Raw genomic sequence first — 16,339 nt, 5'->3', positions numbered from 1 at the left:
CCTCCTGTGTTTCAGCCTCCTCCCTCCTCCCCTTCCTCCTCCTCCTCCTCCTCCTCTTGCCGTCCACGCTGCAACGTCGCCGCTTTTTCGCCCCGCGATGTATACCGCGATATACACACGCGCTTTCGGCGAGGTCGGCCAGGCCTGGAAACAATGGGTCCGGGATACGCCGGTTGGTCGTCGTTAAGAATACGGGAATCCGCTCTATCGGCCGGTATTGCATATTATCTGGCCTGCCTCGAAAGCAGGAGGAGGAGGGAGCACACACGAGTACGAGTATGCCAAACGAATTATCATGGTAATCACAGAACGGTAGCCGCTCTGTACTCGGGGGTCAGACCGATGCCACCAGATTGCGCCGGCTATACTCGTCGTAGGTGGACACCGCCTGGTATACTGGTATCCAGTGGTGTACCCCCTTCTCGGTAACCGAACCAGGGATTTCTATGCTGGGATACGAGTGAAGCGTGTATAAACATCCGTCAATTGCAACTGGAACTGTTTCAGGAAACAGATATATATATATATATTCTTCCGATTTCGAACGCGTAAAAATGTGGAGAGCGTGTCTTGAATCGATAGGACGAGTTATAACGAAGAATAAATGTGTACGGTTTCTTGGAAAATGGAAACGTTATTGCGGATTAAAGAGGAGAACGAGATAGAGAGAGAAAGAGGGGGGAGATAGAAAGTAATGGAGCATGCGGAAAAAAGGTTAGGTTGGGCACTTGGATTGAGAATCGCTGACTGGCCGGGGAGATAAGAAAGTCGTGATCCCGGGTAGCGCAGGCACCGCATCGTAACAGATACACATCTCGTATGCTCCGAATTAATAAATAATAATGCAATATCGTCGGCCGGGCCGAGTCGACCTACCGGTCAACCTGCCGTGCGCCGCGTAATATATATCGGCAAAAGTTTCGTTTCGACTCGCTTTTCATATATCGTATAGGTATGAAAATATTCGAAAAGAGAAAAGAAAGGAGGATAAAGAATCGACGAAGGAAGGAATAAGACGAAATAATCTCTTTCTTTTGAAATCGACGTTTGCTTTAATTACTTGTACTAGGGTACAAGTGCAACAATTTTCTCTCAAACGAGACGCAACAAATTCTCTCTTTTTGATAAATATTCTCAAGTATCGAGACCCGCGCCTATTTTCTTAAACGATAATATTTCACTTCTGGATAAGCGTACGTTTAACGCGTCCTCGCGGGACCGCCGGTTTCTCCATCCGTTACGTTTCTATTATCCGTAATGAGTGTGAACTTTACCTCACGAACACGACAGTGATAGATCATTTCTTCGTGATTTTTTTTTTTTTTTTTCTCTCTCTCTACACGTGAAACGTGAAACGAGGCTCGCGATACGAGCCAAGTGGAAATAACGTTTAATACGTTGAAAACAAGGGCCCGCTATAAATTAACCGCGGGGCCTGGATGTGCGTGTAATCGTTCGCTAAATGCATTCGGATAATCGCGCGTTCCACGCAGGTCGTGCCCGAGAAGAGATATACGGTGGTGGTAGTTCGAACAACGCATATTAAATGGAGAAAATTCATTTTCAAATATGTATAAAAAGTCAAATTTGTTTCAATTGTTTCAATGTTTTAATGTACATTTTTAAAAGTTTGAATCTTTTTTTTTAAAACGTTTAGATTAAAGAAAATACGGTATATGTATATATATAGGCAGACAACTAATTGGATAATTGATCGATCATGTTTCAATAAATATTCCGTAAATTTATTAAGAATTTCAATCAAAATTATAAGTTTTTTTTTAAATTAAATTTCAATAAATTTGAATAATTACTTTGTATTAGAAATTTATATGATGCAATGATTTGTCGATGATTTTTTATATATTCCACGTAATAAGAGTCGAAAAGTAAAAAGTTTCTATTTTTTTTACCGCCAAATTTGATTAATTGCAAAACTTTACAAAATTATATTAAAATTAATTTGTTCGCCATCTGGCGGATTTTTTAATCCTGCCATTGTCGTTGTTTATTTATTATATTTTGGAAAAATAATATATACAGTATATTTTCTTACAATGTTTTTTTCATTTTATAATTTTCAATTTGTTTAGGCCTATATCACATCTATCGGATAATTTATAGGTTAGGATTGTCGAGAATCCTCTCTTTAGAATACCTCTCTTTCTCAAGAATTTCTCAAGATCCAGTTTATTATGTGTTTGTCAAATTCAAAGCGCTTTCCAAGTTAATTGCCTATTTTTTCTGCTACGCAGATATTTTGCACGATTACTTAAGATTTCGAATCACAAATATTTATATATTTTTTATATATCCATTACTGCATTATTAATTTTATTTGTATATATCCAGCCATTTTTTTTCTTCCTCAAAACCGAAAGAAAAATAATTTCGTCCAATCAACTCCTATTATTCCATTGTGCACCGCATTTTAATACGACGAAATATCTAAGAATCACCTGTTCTCGAGAATCTTAATTAGTTAAATTAAATTAAATCAACACCATAGAAAATTGATGAAAAAAATAAAATTCGAAATAAATGATATTGCTAACATCTTTTCATCGAATATATCGAAATACATTAGAAGATATTCCTTTCGAAGAAGACGAGAATCTCGAAGAGTCGAAACAAAGAGGAGAAAGGTTAGCGAAAAATGCGTGACGACAGAGGGAAGGCGACACGCCGCGTGTCAAATGTCAGACACAACGCGATAAGGATCTGAGAAGTGTCCCTCCTCCTCCTCCTCCCCCTCTCTCCTACGAGGTTGTGGAGTCCTCTCGCGTGGACTCATTACCGGGGAGAGGCATTGCAGGATACGTGGAGGATGCGCATCGGCTTCCAGACGCTCTATTATGCCGCGAAACAATGGTCGCCGTGGCACGGCCGTCACGTTGCCGGGAAATAGTTGGTACGTTAAGGACCGGCAACATTGCCTCTTCATACAGCTGTGTAATGGAATATAATCGGAATATGGCGGGGCGAGTGAGAAATACGACGATACGCGTCGATTCCATTTCCGACGCGAGAGAGACGAAGAGGAAAAGAATGTTTCGTGAAAACGTTTCTTCCCTTGAAATGGAAAGGAACAAGAGGAGAAAAAGTCTCGCTTGGAAAGCCGTTTCGATACTGAATCGAGGCGACTCAATTTCGGTCGAATTGTTGAGAATCGTCGATTGCGCATGCGCGTAAATTTCAAGGATTTTGTAAGGAGAAGGAGAAGGATTGATTGAAACGATAAACGAGTGACTCGATCGTTTCTTTCACGAAAAGCACGATGTATTTTGCGCAGGATTCTTGTAATAATCGGCGAATGGATCGCGTGAATGATGAATATATTTCTTGACGACACGTATTCGATCAATTTTCAAGATACTTCGTCTTTTAAAGACAGTCTATCTTCACTTGGAACGCTTTGTCGACGATATGACACGTTTTATATGTAACAGAAGAGATATAATTCAAAATCGTAAAAATTATTTTCGTTTATGAAGTAAATATTTTCGAAGCTATTAATTATTTCGATTTAATTTATTTCGACGCGATCCTGCGGGCGCTTCCCACTTGAAGTTGACGTGAAAAAATGTAATAAATCTTCCTTCTTGTCTTGGCTTCTTCTTGGATTAATAAATATAATGAAAGTTCGAAGACGAATTTTATGATATCGCGCAAAGGCCTTCGTCGACGATCCTGACATCTACATAGTAATAGAAGAGCTATAATTCGAATATTCAAAATCGTAAAAATTATTTTCATTTATGAAGTAATTTCGAAACTGTTAATTATTTCGATATAATCTTGATTCGAATACAAGATTACATTTATTAATTAAATTATCGTTACAAATCATAATTAGTCGTAACACTATATCGATGAGAAATAATATTTTTTTATATCATAATAGAAGAATTAACTCGAATATTCAAAATCGTAAAAATTATTTTCATTTGTGAAGTATACTTGTTCTGAAAAGTCGCGCAGGATTCTTAAAATAATGAATGGATGAATATTCGTTGACGACACGTATTCGATCAATCCTTCAAGATTTTTCAACAAACTTCTTTTGGAAAAGCAACGATATTTGACACCACACGTTTCATAGCAATAGAAGAGCTAATATAATCGTCTAAGATTACTGAAAGCTGAAACTATCAATTATTTTATTAATATATAAGATTTTAATTACTATAGAATACAAAATTACATTTAAAAATTAAACTTGCGCAGAAATTACGAGAAATAGAAAAATTTTTATATCGTATCGTTAAAATTCTCTGGATTCTGTATCTACGCCTGTGATGCATCATCGTTTGGATTGGTATAGATGTGACGAAGGAGAGCACAAAAATAGGCGTTTCAAACTTGAAATTAACCATTAATCGGATCCGCATTCCTTCCAGCAACATTAATTAATTTTCAATCAAGTTGGCGCAGATTGTATTCCACCTAACTATCTTTTAAACGCTGTAATAAAATTAACGATTCACCGCTTTAATTAACCGTTTCTTTCTTATTTTGTATATCGATCTTTTCGCATGCCTAGGCTGCCTCTTGCTTATTTTCTATATCAAATCTTTTCTGCTTCTTGCTTCAACTTCTTCTCTAAGAAAAAAAAAAAAAAAACTAATTAATTACGCCTCTGCATAATACGAATAACAACGAATGCAACAGAGGAGAAGAAGAAACGAAAAATTCTTCTCGAGTCCAACTTAAGAGAGAACGAATGAAACGTGGCGAAAGTCTGAAAAACTTTTTCTCGGGGGGAGGAGGGGGAGAGAAAAAAGCAACATCCTCCGTCTATCCCGCGCTTGGCCGGATGTTCACCGTAAATTAACTCTAATTCGTTGAACAGAACCGGTTGGGAAAAAATAGCGTGTTACAATCGCGGGTACGAAGGTCTTGCTCGCCTCCGCTCGAGGGTGAAAGCTTCCGATCTCCTCCGAGTGTACGATTGCTTACCGGGCATAGTTGTTCTCGAACCGCTCGAGGCGATCTCTCTCTCTCTCTCTCTCTATCTATGTATCTCTATCTCTATCTCTCTCTCGAGACTCTCGTTCCTTCCATTTGCCATTTCTCTTTCCACTTCTCGATTCTCGAGAGCCTCCCCGCTGGGCTAGGTCAGGCTCGCACCTGCCTCGCACGGCCACCTGCGCCTGCAAAAGTTCATAATACACTTTCCAGGATTTGCCGTTTACCGTTAGATCTTAGCCTTATTGTTTATCGTTTGCTCGGCCTCTTCTTCACCGACGGGGGTCGAGCAAAATAATCGTATCCGCGATGATTACGGAGTTGCAAGGTCGTTTCGTGATCCTCCTCCTCCTCCATCACGATTTCCGCCATCCTCGTAAATTGTGCGAGGATCGAAAATTATCGAAAATTTCTTTCTCTTTCGATTTTTCTTTTCGATTGATTTTAGATTTTACGTAGGCTTTTTAAATCGAGGTTAAGTAGATATGCTTCGATTCGTTGCGAAACAATTGTTGTTGGTTGTTGACGAGCGGATGGTGATTCGAGAAAATGGCGCAATCGTAGTAACGTATTCGACGTTGCGTTCGATTCTCCTCGCCGAGAAAACAACGCATCGCTCGTTACCGCAGTACTCTTAAATTGTGGGCAGATGAGTACGCGCGCGAAGCGGGTCCACGTTGCTCGGTTTTCGTTCTCTTTTATTGGCAGAGACGAGATCGATAAATAATCGCGCGGTTATTCACCATTATTGGATGTAAACGGCACGATTCTAATCTTTCGATGCAGCTCGATAGACGGTATCGATAGAAGTAGTTGGATGGAAGGATTCTAACGAGATATTGTTATTATTATATTGGATTGAAGTTGGAGCGTCAACAGAGAAATATAAAAATTAGAAAATAATTTTTCTTCTTTCTCGTTATATTTCACTTAGATTGATGTACTTTACTTTTCAATCTACCTATATTATGTTTGCATTTTTAAATTTCTTCTAAAGTTAACCAAATTTTATAACCGTAAAAATACAAAAAAAGAATTGCAGAAAACTTTTGTATCGATATCACGTTTTTATATGAACGAATCATTTACTATATATATATATATGTATATTTATATATATATATTTGTATATATATTTGACAAAGTCTCTCTCTTCCCATCTTTCCCCCAGAGCAATGCAAATAACGTTTATTCGAAGCGTTTCGTTCCTTCGGACACCGGTATAAATTTCCTTGGCGCATTAGTCGAAGCGATCTCGCAACGTTGCTTACACTCGCAGCGAAGTGGATTTATCTATCTAACATTTCTGTTTGGTGGCAGCACCGTCAGTGGCCGCTGATGCGTAAACGCAGATTTCGTTGGAGGTTAGCCTTCCGAGAAAGTTAAAATTCCTCGAGGCGTTCCCTGAGGGTCCAATTATCTCTTCTGCATATTCCCTAATAACAGCTGGCCTGGTTAGCAATGGTCCATTCGAGTTTATTTGCCGGTCGAGTTTCTGCAGCTGCTTCCACTCGATTTTTCGACTTCCATCGCATACGTTTTTCTTTTTTCTCTTCTTCTTTTTTTTTTTTTTTTCGAAATCGGCTTCGATTCGATCCATATTTTTTTTCCTTCTCCATCTCGACCCGAATCTTTCGAAACTTCGAAAATATTTCCTTCGCGTCGGAATGTTTCGTCATCGTCGTTTCGAATCGATCTTATTATCCTACTCGGATTATTGTTGGCATCAGATGTATCTCGAAAGGTATCCCTCGAGCGTCCAATTATCTGTTTCGCGTCGATGCATCGATGATTACCAGCCTCTAAAGTAGATCAAAGATTCTCCTAACAATGAGATCCTGAGGCTGGGTTAAACTTGAATTGCCATTTATCACGTGAATACCTATTTTCCCGTTATACGGTGTCATCGATTCCAAGCCTCGCCTCGAAAGGAAATTACGCTTTCGATCCGTATCGTTTCGTTACGTTGTATCACGTCGATAAAAGATTTTACTTTTCTCCAACGTATCACGATAATATCAATCCCAACGGACGAAGAAAACATTCGACAAATTAATTTTCACTTGAACGCTATAAATTCATTTCATTTATCCACTCGCTCGCGATCTCCAATCCTTGTTCCCGCGTTTTTTACCACGCACAGGAATACACGGATGCACAATCGGTAATACGATCCTCCTCCTCCTCCTCTTTCTCCTCCTTCTCCTCCGTTTCCAAAAAAAAATCGAAGCATTTTCGCTGGGTGGTAAGGAGAGAGCGTGACTCGCCTTGGGACCGCCTCGCTCTTATGCAGATCGCGAGCCAAGAGTTTTAGAGGGAACCCCCGAGCATCCAATTATCTCTTCCGCATGTTCGCTAATAATTGCCAGTCTAACCCCAACTAGCGGTGATCCATCGAATTGATTTTCCTCCAGTTGAGTTTCTGCAGCTGCTCGCGGAGGACGCGCCTCCTCTTCTCTCCTCTCTCTCCACCCTTCTCTCTCTCTCTCTCTCTCTCTCTCTCTCTCTCTCTCTCTCTCTCTCTCTCTCTCTCTCTCTCTCTCTCTCTCTCTCTCTCTCTCTCTCTCTCTCTCTCTCTCTCTCTCTCTCTCTCTCTCTCTCTCTCTCACTCCCCTCGTCGTCCCAGCCACACGAAATCGCGACCAAGTCTCTCGGCCAACTCTTTCCAGGGTCAATTAAAATACCGATGACGATCGTCCGCCGCGAGGATTTACGAGCTTGCTGATCCTCAGCTCCTGATCGTTCATCCGACAGTCAACAGTGGTGTCGAAGTCCACCGCCTGGCTTGCGTTTATCATTTGCGTTGCAGTTATACACACACACATACACACTTGTCCCTCTCCGTTTTCTTATTCAACTGCTCTTGGAAATACTTCTTTTTATTGTTTTCATTATTACGATGCGATAATACGAACCTTGCTGTTGTTGTTGTTGTTGTTGTTCGTAACTTGAGCAGAGAGAAGCGTTTTATTATTAAGTGACGATGATACGAAATTCTCTTGGAAATACTTTTTTTTACATTATCATTATTACAATTGCGAACCTTACTGTTGTTGTTGTTGTTCGTAACTTGAGTAGAGAGCAAAGAGAAGTATTTTATTATTAAGTAACGATTATACGAAATTCGAAATTTATTCTTGTATTCGGTTGCAATTACACATATACTCATTCCTCTCTGTTTTCTTATTCAATTGCTCTTAAAAATACTTTTTTTTTATATTATCATTATTACGATGCGATAATACGAACCTTGCTGTTGTTATTGTTGTTGTTGTTCATAACTTGAGCAGAGAGAAGCGTTTTATTATTAAGTGACGATGATACGAAATTCTCTTGGAAATACTTTTTTTTACATTATTATTATTACGATTGCGATAATACGAACCTTGCTGCTGTTGTTGTTGTTCGTAACTTGAGTAGAAAGCAGAGAGAAGTATTTTATTATTAAGTAACGATTATATGAAATTTGAAATTTATTCTTCTACTCGGTTGCAGTTATACAAAGTTATCCCTCTCCGTTTTCTTATTCAATCGCTCTACGATGCGATAATACGAACCTTGCTGTTGTTGTTGTTGTTGTTGTTCGTAACTTGAGCAGAGAGAAGCGTTTTATTATTAGTGACGATGATACGAAATTCTCTTGCAAATACTTCTTTTTACATTATTATTATTACGATGCAATAATATGAATCTTGCTGTTGTTGTTCATAACTTAAGAGAATTGAGAGAAGCGTTTTATTATTAACAATGATACAGAATTCGAAATTTATTCTTCTATTGATTTATTCTTTAGTTGCAGTTACACACACATTCGTGCCTCTCTATTTTATTATTCAATTTTTCTTGGAAATATTTCTTTTTGCATTATTATTATTACGATGTGATAATATAAACCTTGTTGTTGTTGTTGTTCTTGTTGTTGTTGTTGTTGTTGTTGTTGTTCGTAACTTGAGTAGAGAGCAGAGAGAACTATTTTATTACTAAGTGATACGAAATTCGAAATTTATTCTTGTATTCGATTGCAATTACACACACTCATTCCTCTCTGTTTTTTTATTCAACTGCTTTTGGAAATATTTCTTTTTTATATTAACTTAAGTAGAGAGAAGCGTTTTATTATTAACGGGACAATGATACAAAATTCAAAATTTATTCTTTAGTTGCAGTTACACACACACTCGTGCCTCTCCATTTTCTTATTCAATTATGCTCTTGGAATTTCTTTTTACATTATATTCATTATTACGATGCGATAATACGAACGTTGTTGCTGTTGTTGTTTGTAACTTAAGTAGAAAGTAAAGAGAAACGTTTTATTATTAAATGACGATGAAACGAAATTCTCTTGGAAATACTTCTTTTTATTATCATTATTACAATGCGATAATATGAATCTTGTTGTTGTTAAGTAAAAAAGCGTTTTATTATTAAGTAACGATTATATGAAATTTGAAATTTATTCTTCGGTTGCAGTTACACAAAATCGTCCCTCTCCGTTTTCTTATTCAACTGCTCTTGGAAATACTTCTTTTTACATTATCATTATTACGATAATACGAACCTTGCTGTTGTTGTTGTTCGTAATTTAAATAGAGAGAAGCCTATTTTTATTAAATGACGATGATACAAAATTCGAAATTTATTCTTCTACTCGATTGCAGCACACACACTCTCCGTTTTCATATTCAACTATGATACGAAATTCGAAATTTATTCTTCTATGGAAGGAGGAAAAAGGAAGTAGAGGGCACGACGGTTCCAGGACGCGAATAGAAGCGGATATATCGGGATGAATACGAATCTGGTTATCTGGTATTCAGAGGCACTAATTTAAGTTCTCTCTAGGAGAGAGAGAGAGAGAGAGAGAGAGAGAGGGAGCGCTTCGTTGGAAGTCGGGGCGATATCGAAAATTCGCAGAATCCGATAAAAGCGGCTGGTTACGCTCGGCTGGTGGGTTAGTAGCAGCGATAGTTGAACCGGTCTTCGTAATAAATAAACGAAGTCCCTAATGGATCTTAAGCCGGCAACAATGGGTTTGGCCGGCTTCTGGACATGTTTACGAACACACACCTAACCTATCTGCCGTATGCAGATGCGCTTGTGTGTAGAGAAAGAGAGAGAGAGATTCGGATCTATAAGGAGCGCATACACGCGTGATAGGAACATTTGTGCATCCACGCGGAGAGGACAGATGCGGAGGACCGTTGCTGCATCTGAACTACGGAGTGCACAGGATCTACTTATCGATCTATCTAAAACGCTCTCCCCCCTCCCTACCCCTTTTTTGTTCCAGCTCAACCGAATTATAAATGCGATCTCGATCGAGATCTTGTTAAAACGCGACATTTTACGATATACGTGAATCGAATAATTGTAATATCTTGGACGAAATATTAAGGTGGAAGGATCGAAGAATTTTTGCGAGTTACAATTATATTATTAAAAATATTTAAAAATGGAATTTTGAGAGAATTTTGAGAGGATAAATGAAAGGAGGATAGGATGTTTGGAAAGGGAGGAGGAGGAGGAGGAGGAGGAGAAACGCGCTCTTCCCATTCTCGGTTGCAGACGAACTGCAACGAGTATCGCATTCATTACCCCTTATCTTTCCTGCTTGCCAGCTACCAGAGGTAACCACCTCCTCCTCTTCCTACAACACGTTCCACTTCGGGCAAAGATTTTCGTGCCTTTGCCTCGATGCGCGAGCATGCCACTGCCGTGCATGCATATCGGATACAGCGATAATTTTGACGAGGCTTACACGGTTTTGGTATTAATATTCAGAAAGTACGTGTCCCGATTATACCGAACACAACCGATAACAACCGGCCGCGGATTGATCCAACTTTGAAGCGAGAGGGATTGTACGTACGTAGAGTTTACAGGCAACAAGGATTCTTTTCCTTTTTTGCCGAAGGTTATACGTTTCCATCGATCATTCGAGGAAATTTTATTTTTATTTGAACGCTGGCTTATTTGAGAAATAAAGTAGGAACGAAAGAAAGCATGTTCTTCAAACACATGACACACATCGATTGAAATATTGAATCAATGTTATCAAAAAAATTATAGAGTTATTAAAAAATCGAATCTTTAAAAATAATCCACCCGTTGTGAAACAATGCGTTGTTATAATTTACATTATTCACGAAAAAAGAATGATCGTCGAAGTGGATATATCGTTGGAAATATCGGCCCGACTCGATCGAATATCGTACTCGAAACTCGAGGAAGGAATCACGAATCGAGATGAGAATCGACAAATATACCGTGTAATCGAGACTGGCTTATTGTTAGGTATCCTAAGGTTATTCGTTTCCCCATTGAACTGCAAATTAAAGCCGGGAAGAAGATGGCCGAGGAGAGATACTATTGGCGTCGCGAAATTATGTTAGCCGCCGCTCCGATTGAACGCTACCTGCGAGGGGGAGAAAAGGACGCGAGAGAGAGAGAGAGAGAGAGAGAGAGAGAGAGAGAGATGGAACCGGCCGAGGGCGAGATAAGCAATCCTATCTGCATGCGAGGGGGTATACGAGTAACGAGCGAGTTAGCGACCGATATGAATGTACGTCGTCTAATAAGGACACCACCAGTCTGATTGCGGGCCTTCCTTTGCCCGCGCGATACCGCCGACTTGCATTAGCCGTTTTTCCTTTTTTTCCTTTTTTTTTTTTTTTTTTCTTTCTTTTCCAACTCGCTCGATCGAGAAGCGATTCCCTTTTAATCGAGAAAGTTTCCTCCTCCCCGACGTTTACAATATATATATATATAATACTATATATAATAATACTATAGATAAAGCGCCCCCCTCCTCCTTCGTCAAACTTACAAATTACCGAAAGTAATAATAATAATAATAATATTCGTTCACGTCGCGGCTATTAAATGTTCCCATTTCGATCGAACGGTTCTTGGTGTAATTCGATCATAAAGATCATGTTTAAAATATCTCCTCGATGGAGATAATCCCAATATCGATCGATGCTAATTGTCATACAATTGCTGTTAATTGTAAATATTTTATTAATCGTTTCTTGTAATTGGTTCGCAAAGATTTTATGATTGGACGTTTGAAATATCCGAATTTAACGGAATGGCTTCATTTCGAATTGAAATATAGATTCGCGAATATATATTGAATAATTTTTAATTATTTCGAATAATATAACGGGGAAGATTTAATTCATATGTCGATATTATTAATATTTTCTTAAATCGTTTCTTGGTTCGTAATTGATTCGTAAAGATTCTGTTGGATATTAGAGTTGAATGTGTATATCAGACAATTATGTATATCCTTCGGGTCTGTATTTTCACGCCTGTTCGATATCAATCGCTTCTTCCGACGGAAAAACTGAAACAGAACAAGTTGGAGATATAGAGCTAATAAGCTGTATATACACTGGGACAAAACAGAAGTGTAAACGCGTATCCAGCTGTCGTTGTCCCAATGGAGCGCGATGAATTTCAAAGAAGTGGCGCGAGGATTATACTCGTCGCGATACTTTGCACGTCTTCTTCCCAAGCCCTTGGGAATAGAGTTATTTTTCACGGGAATCCATGAAAGGGTCCGCCATCACGTGAAATCAACCGACCTCCCTCCCTTGGGTTTTCTTCTGTAATCCGAGATGGAGTTGGATACGAGTATTCCAAATAAGAAGAGTATACATGCTCGAGTTCAAACGAAGATACTTCATCCAAACGCTTATATCTTTTTTAATCCATCGAATCTTGCTTCGAAAAATAACACCGTACGTTATAATTATCAAGCGTGAAAATTAATTCAAAATGATTTCCATTCTTCGAAATAATCGTTCTTACTTTCGACGATATTATATTTCGATTTATAACGCGGTGTCGAACGTTTTGAGAGAAAGTGTTGGATCTAAAAAATATTAGTTATTCAACCGCCTCTTGTTCGAGCTTGAACACGCTTGACCGCGTAACATATGTTCAGTTGCCTTGGTACACTTGGCCTGTAATGAACGATGACACGTTAAATTAGAAGTTACTGCAGCATTGTTCGCCACAGGAAAGTATGCGACACACGTGAAACTGTTGTTCGTGCGCCGTTAAGCTGCGCAAGAAACGTGGAATACGAGAAAGCGAAGAAATTTTATTTCCACTTCCGCGATCGGGAAGATTTCTTTTCGATATTGTTTCGTTTCGTTCGATATTCCGTTCACAGATATTAACAGTTCAAATTTTAATTATCTCTCGTTGAACAATCTACAGAAATCTAAGTGCAGTTTCCGTGTTTATATAAATAGATAACCTCGAAGATGTATAGTTTTAACTAGTTTTGAGGTTAAGAGTGAAGTGAATAGCGATTCGCCAGTTTCCTTCGTCGTTGATTCATTACGACAGTAAAGTTCACGTAATAACAATGCGTATGGGTCTCGCGAAGTTGATTCTCGACGTTTCAAATTGTTTTCTCGTGTTTTATAGCGAGCCTCTAAACAGATCTCCCCGATATCTGCCAGATGATATATTACGGCGGGTGTAAATAAAAGTCGACAGTGTAAAGAAGCTTCTAAAAAATGTAGAAGATTTTTCTACTTTGTTTCTTTTACGGTGATCGTTAAAACGTTGTTTCTGTACGCGATGTGTAATTTTTGTAAAAGCTTACGGCCACTTTCGTATAATCTAGATACCTAACCTTTAACGAAACACGTTTTTCAACACGAGGCTTTCGTTCTTTGAAGACGAATACTACGACAACGAAATACGTTCTTGTCACCTATAAAACCCGTAAAAGAAGAAAAAACAAAAAGAAAACAAAAAAGAAGAAAATAAACTGTGCATCGTTCCTTCGCCATTCGAAATTACAAATTCAATGTTTCGCAATCGTGTCGCATAGTCAACAGTCGTATTTCGATTCGATATAAGCGAATTTTTTCCTTTTCGGCAGCTTGTTACGATGCTCCTTGAAACGGCGTGGTAAATCTACTGATCAAACGTCTAAATAAACCTTGATATATCGTGAAACCGGTAATAACCAGGGTTGGAGGATTAATTTTCTTCACGGTGGATCATTGGCGGCGGTTACACCGCGTTAAAGAAGACACGCTTCTCCGCTCGCCTCTGCCCGGATTTTTAATTATCAGCTGGCAAAGCGTGTTACGCGCTTAGATGCCTCCGCGACATGATTCGCTCTCGCGAGCGTTTTTCGCTTCGCTGCTACCGAGCCGTAACGTGATTTCCAGTAAATTACATGTCAAGTCGTCCAACTCTCTCGTATATACGCTCAGGACACGACTTCAGGAAACTCTTTGCGACGATTCTCTCTTGGATATCTACCATTCGAATGGGCTCGAGTTATATTGAACAGAAATTTGAAGCGCGTACGCAGGGAATACTACGGATATTAACGATGAGACGAAGCGGATAGGAAGTTATAAATATACTGGGATTATCATGGATATACGCTATAATGCTATTTTGCGTGTAAATTGTGAAACCTTTTGCTTCTTTTTCTTTCCTTTACATCAAATATAATTTTGATTAAACTTATAATGCAAGTTCACGGTATATAAATTCTTATACAAAATGGACGAACGATGTATGAACGTGAAGAAACGATAGGAGAATCCAAATTTCTGAAAATTGGGATATCTACGATTGCCGGATCGAATTTGTTCGGTTGCAAAAGTTTCGTCATTCGCGAAACAGCGTTGTTTGACATCCGCGACAACGTTGGAAAGTTTCGTGAAAGGGTGTCCAATCGATTTGGAACCGAAGACGATGACCGCAGCAGCTTGTCACCTGTCAGCCTTGCAACCTGTAAGCCGAACTGTGTCACATGGAGCGAAACAGAGACGGAACGAAGTTGGGCACGAGAGGGAAAAGAAAGGAAGGACGATTCACCAGATTCGTCGGCCTTCTGCGGTCGAGCGACGTTGCACGACGTTTCAACGATCCGACGTGCGGTTACCCTTTCTTAAGAGCTCACCCGGTATTCGATTACACCGTTGCGGATATCGCGCGCCCTGTTACGTGATAGGCCCACGAAGAGCATAAGAAATGCCTCGAATACCAGCCGGTTACCTCCGGATATTAAACGTCACGGGCGTACATATTTTATTCGTTCGCTTCCTCGCTTTTCGCGAATCGAACCGTAACTTATGCTCGGATTCGTTGTTCTTTATCTGGTTACGTGACATCGTTAGCGAATAGCCAACGAATAGCATATTTCTTTTCCGGATCATTTAGAATCTAGATCTAGATCTTAAATGAAATGGAAACAAATTATGGCATAAATTAACGCGTTGAAAGTGATAATACGGAAATAGAAAAATTATTCATTTTCTTTTAACTTTTAATTTTTGAAAGAAAAACACGGATCGCGGTATAAAATATTATTTATTATTATCGTATATTTCCGAAGGGAACGGCACGATCTAATACGATAATCATTCGTTTTCTTCCCATTCGAATACTTTCGCGAGTCGTTACACGTACAAGCGTGGAGGAACGTTCGATCGTTCCCTCTCGTTTCGTTCTCTATTATCCCTTATGATTCGTCGTCCTCCATCTTCGCGTGGTTTTTTCACTCGGCTGGAGAGCTCGTTACTTCCTAATTAGTTGTGGCTAATTTCTGGGGAGGGACGAGGACTTGCCTCGACCGCCGCGAAGAAGAACTCGAGTCGGTCGCTCGTTTGGAATACGAGCTCGCCGTCGAGCACGACGTCGATCGAGACCCGCATTATTCCCGGATTCTATAAGAAATTTTCGAATACGCAAGAACTTGGAAAGTCCAAATTTGGTCATACGATGTGGCCCATCCCGTATTTTCGATCCCTCTTAATAAATACTCACCTCATACGTGACGGGGTAGCGTGATATTCCACGGTAACGTGATTTGAAACCCGTGAAATCGGCTTTTGTTCCTTTCTCCAACCTCGCCGTTAATAAGTACCTCGTTGATTCACTCTCTTCTCCGAAGACTGAATAATCAAGCAGAAATATATTTCTCTCCTTCGTGTGTATATATGTATATATATATATTTTCTTTCTTTTATTTTTGAGATTACAAATTTTTGAGATTATTATAAAATCCAGGAAAAAAATTATTTATCACTATTTGATTAACCCGATGATGAACAGATATACCTCCGAATACGAGATGAAGCAATAAAATCGAAGGATGATAGTTAAGTGGAAGGTGGATAATTACGTGGGATAGACGTTGATTACTGTTTGATTATCCGATCGCTAAAGGACATGTCATACGTTTATACGCGTATAAACGATGCGTAATGAGCGACTCTACATATATACACCGTGTATAACCAAGGAAAACTTGGAATTTTCTACGGATTATCGTCGTTTAATTACTTGGCTTCCGCTGACGAAAGCGTTTCTCCCGATG

The 16,339-nt window shown here is 39.1% G+C and overlaps 1 protein-coding gene across 1 annotated transcript in view; it reads left to right on the top strand.

Annotated features, from left to right (window-relative positions):
* Nucleotides 1-16,339, top strand: part of LOC102677114 — a 217,247-nt gene that overhangs the window by 35,445 nt on the left and 165,463 nt on the right. The window lies entirely within an intron of this gene.

The sequence above is a fragment of the Apis dorsata genome, unplaced genomic scaffold, assembly GCF_000469605.1.
Source record: "Apis dorsata unplaced genomic scaffold, Apis dorsata 1.3 scaffold_312, whole genome shotgun sequence".
In the NCBI taxonomy this organism is placed as follows: Eukaryota; Metazoa; Arthropoda; class Insecta; order Hymenoptera; family Apidae; genus Apis; species Apis dorsata.
The sequence above is the reverse complement of the archived record's forward strand: the minus strand, read 5'-3'. Positions and strand labels throughout refer to the sequence as shown.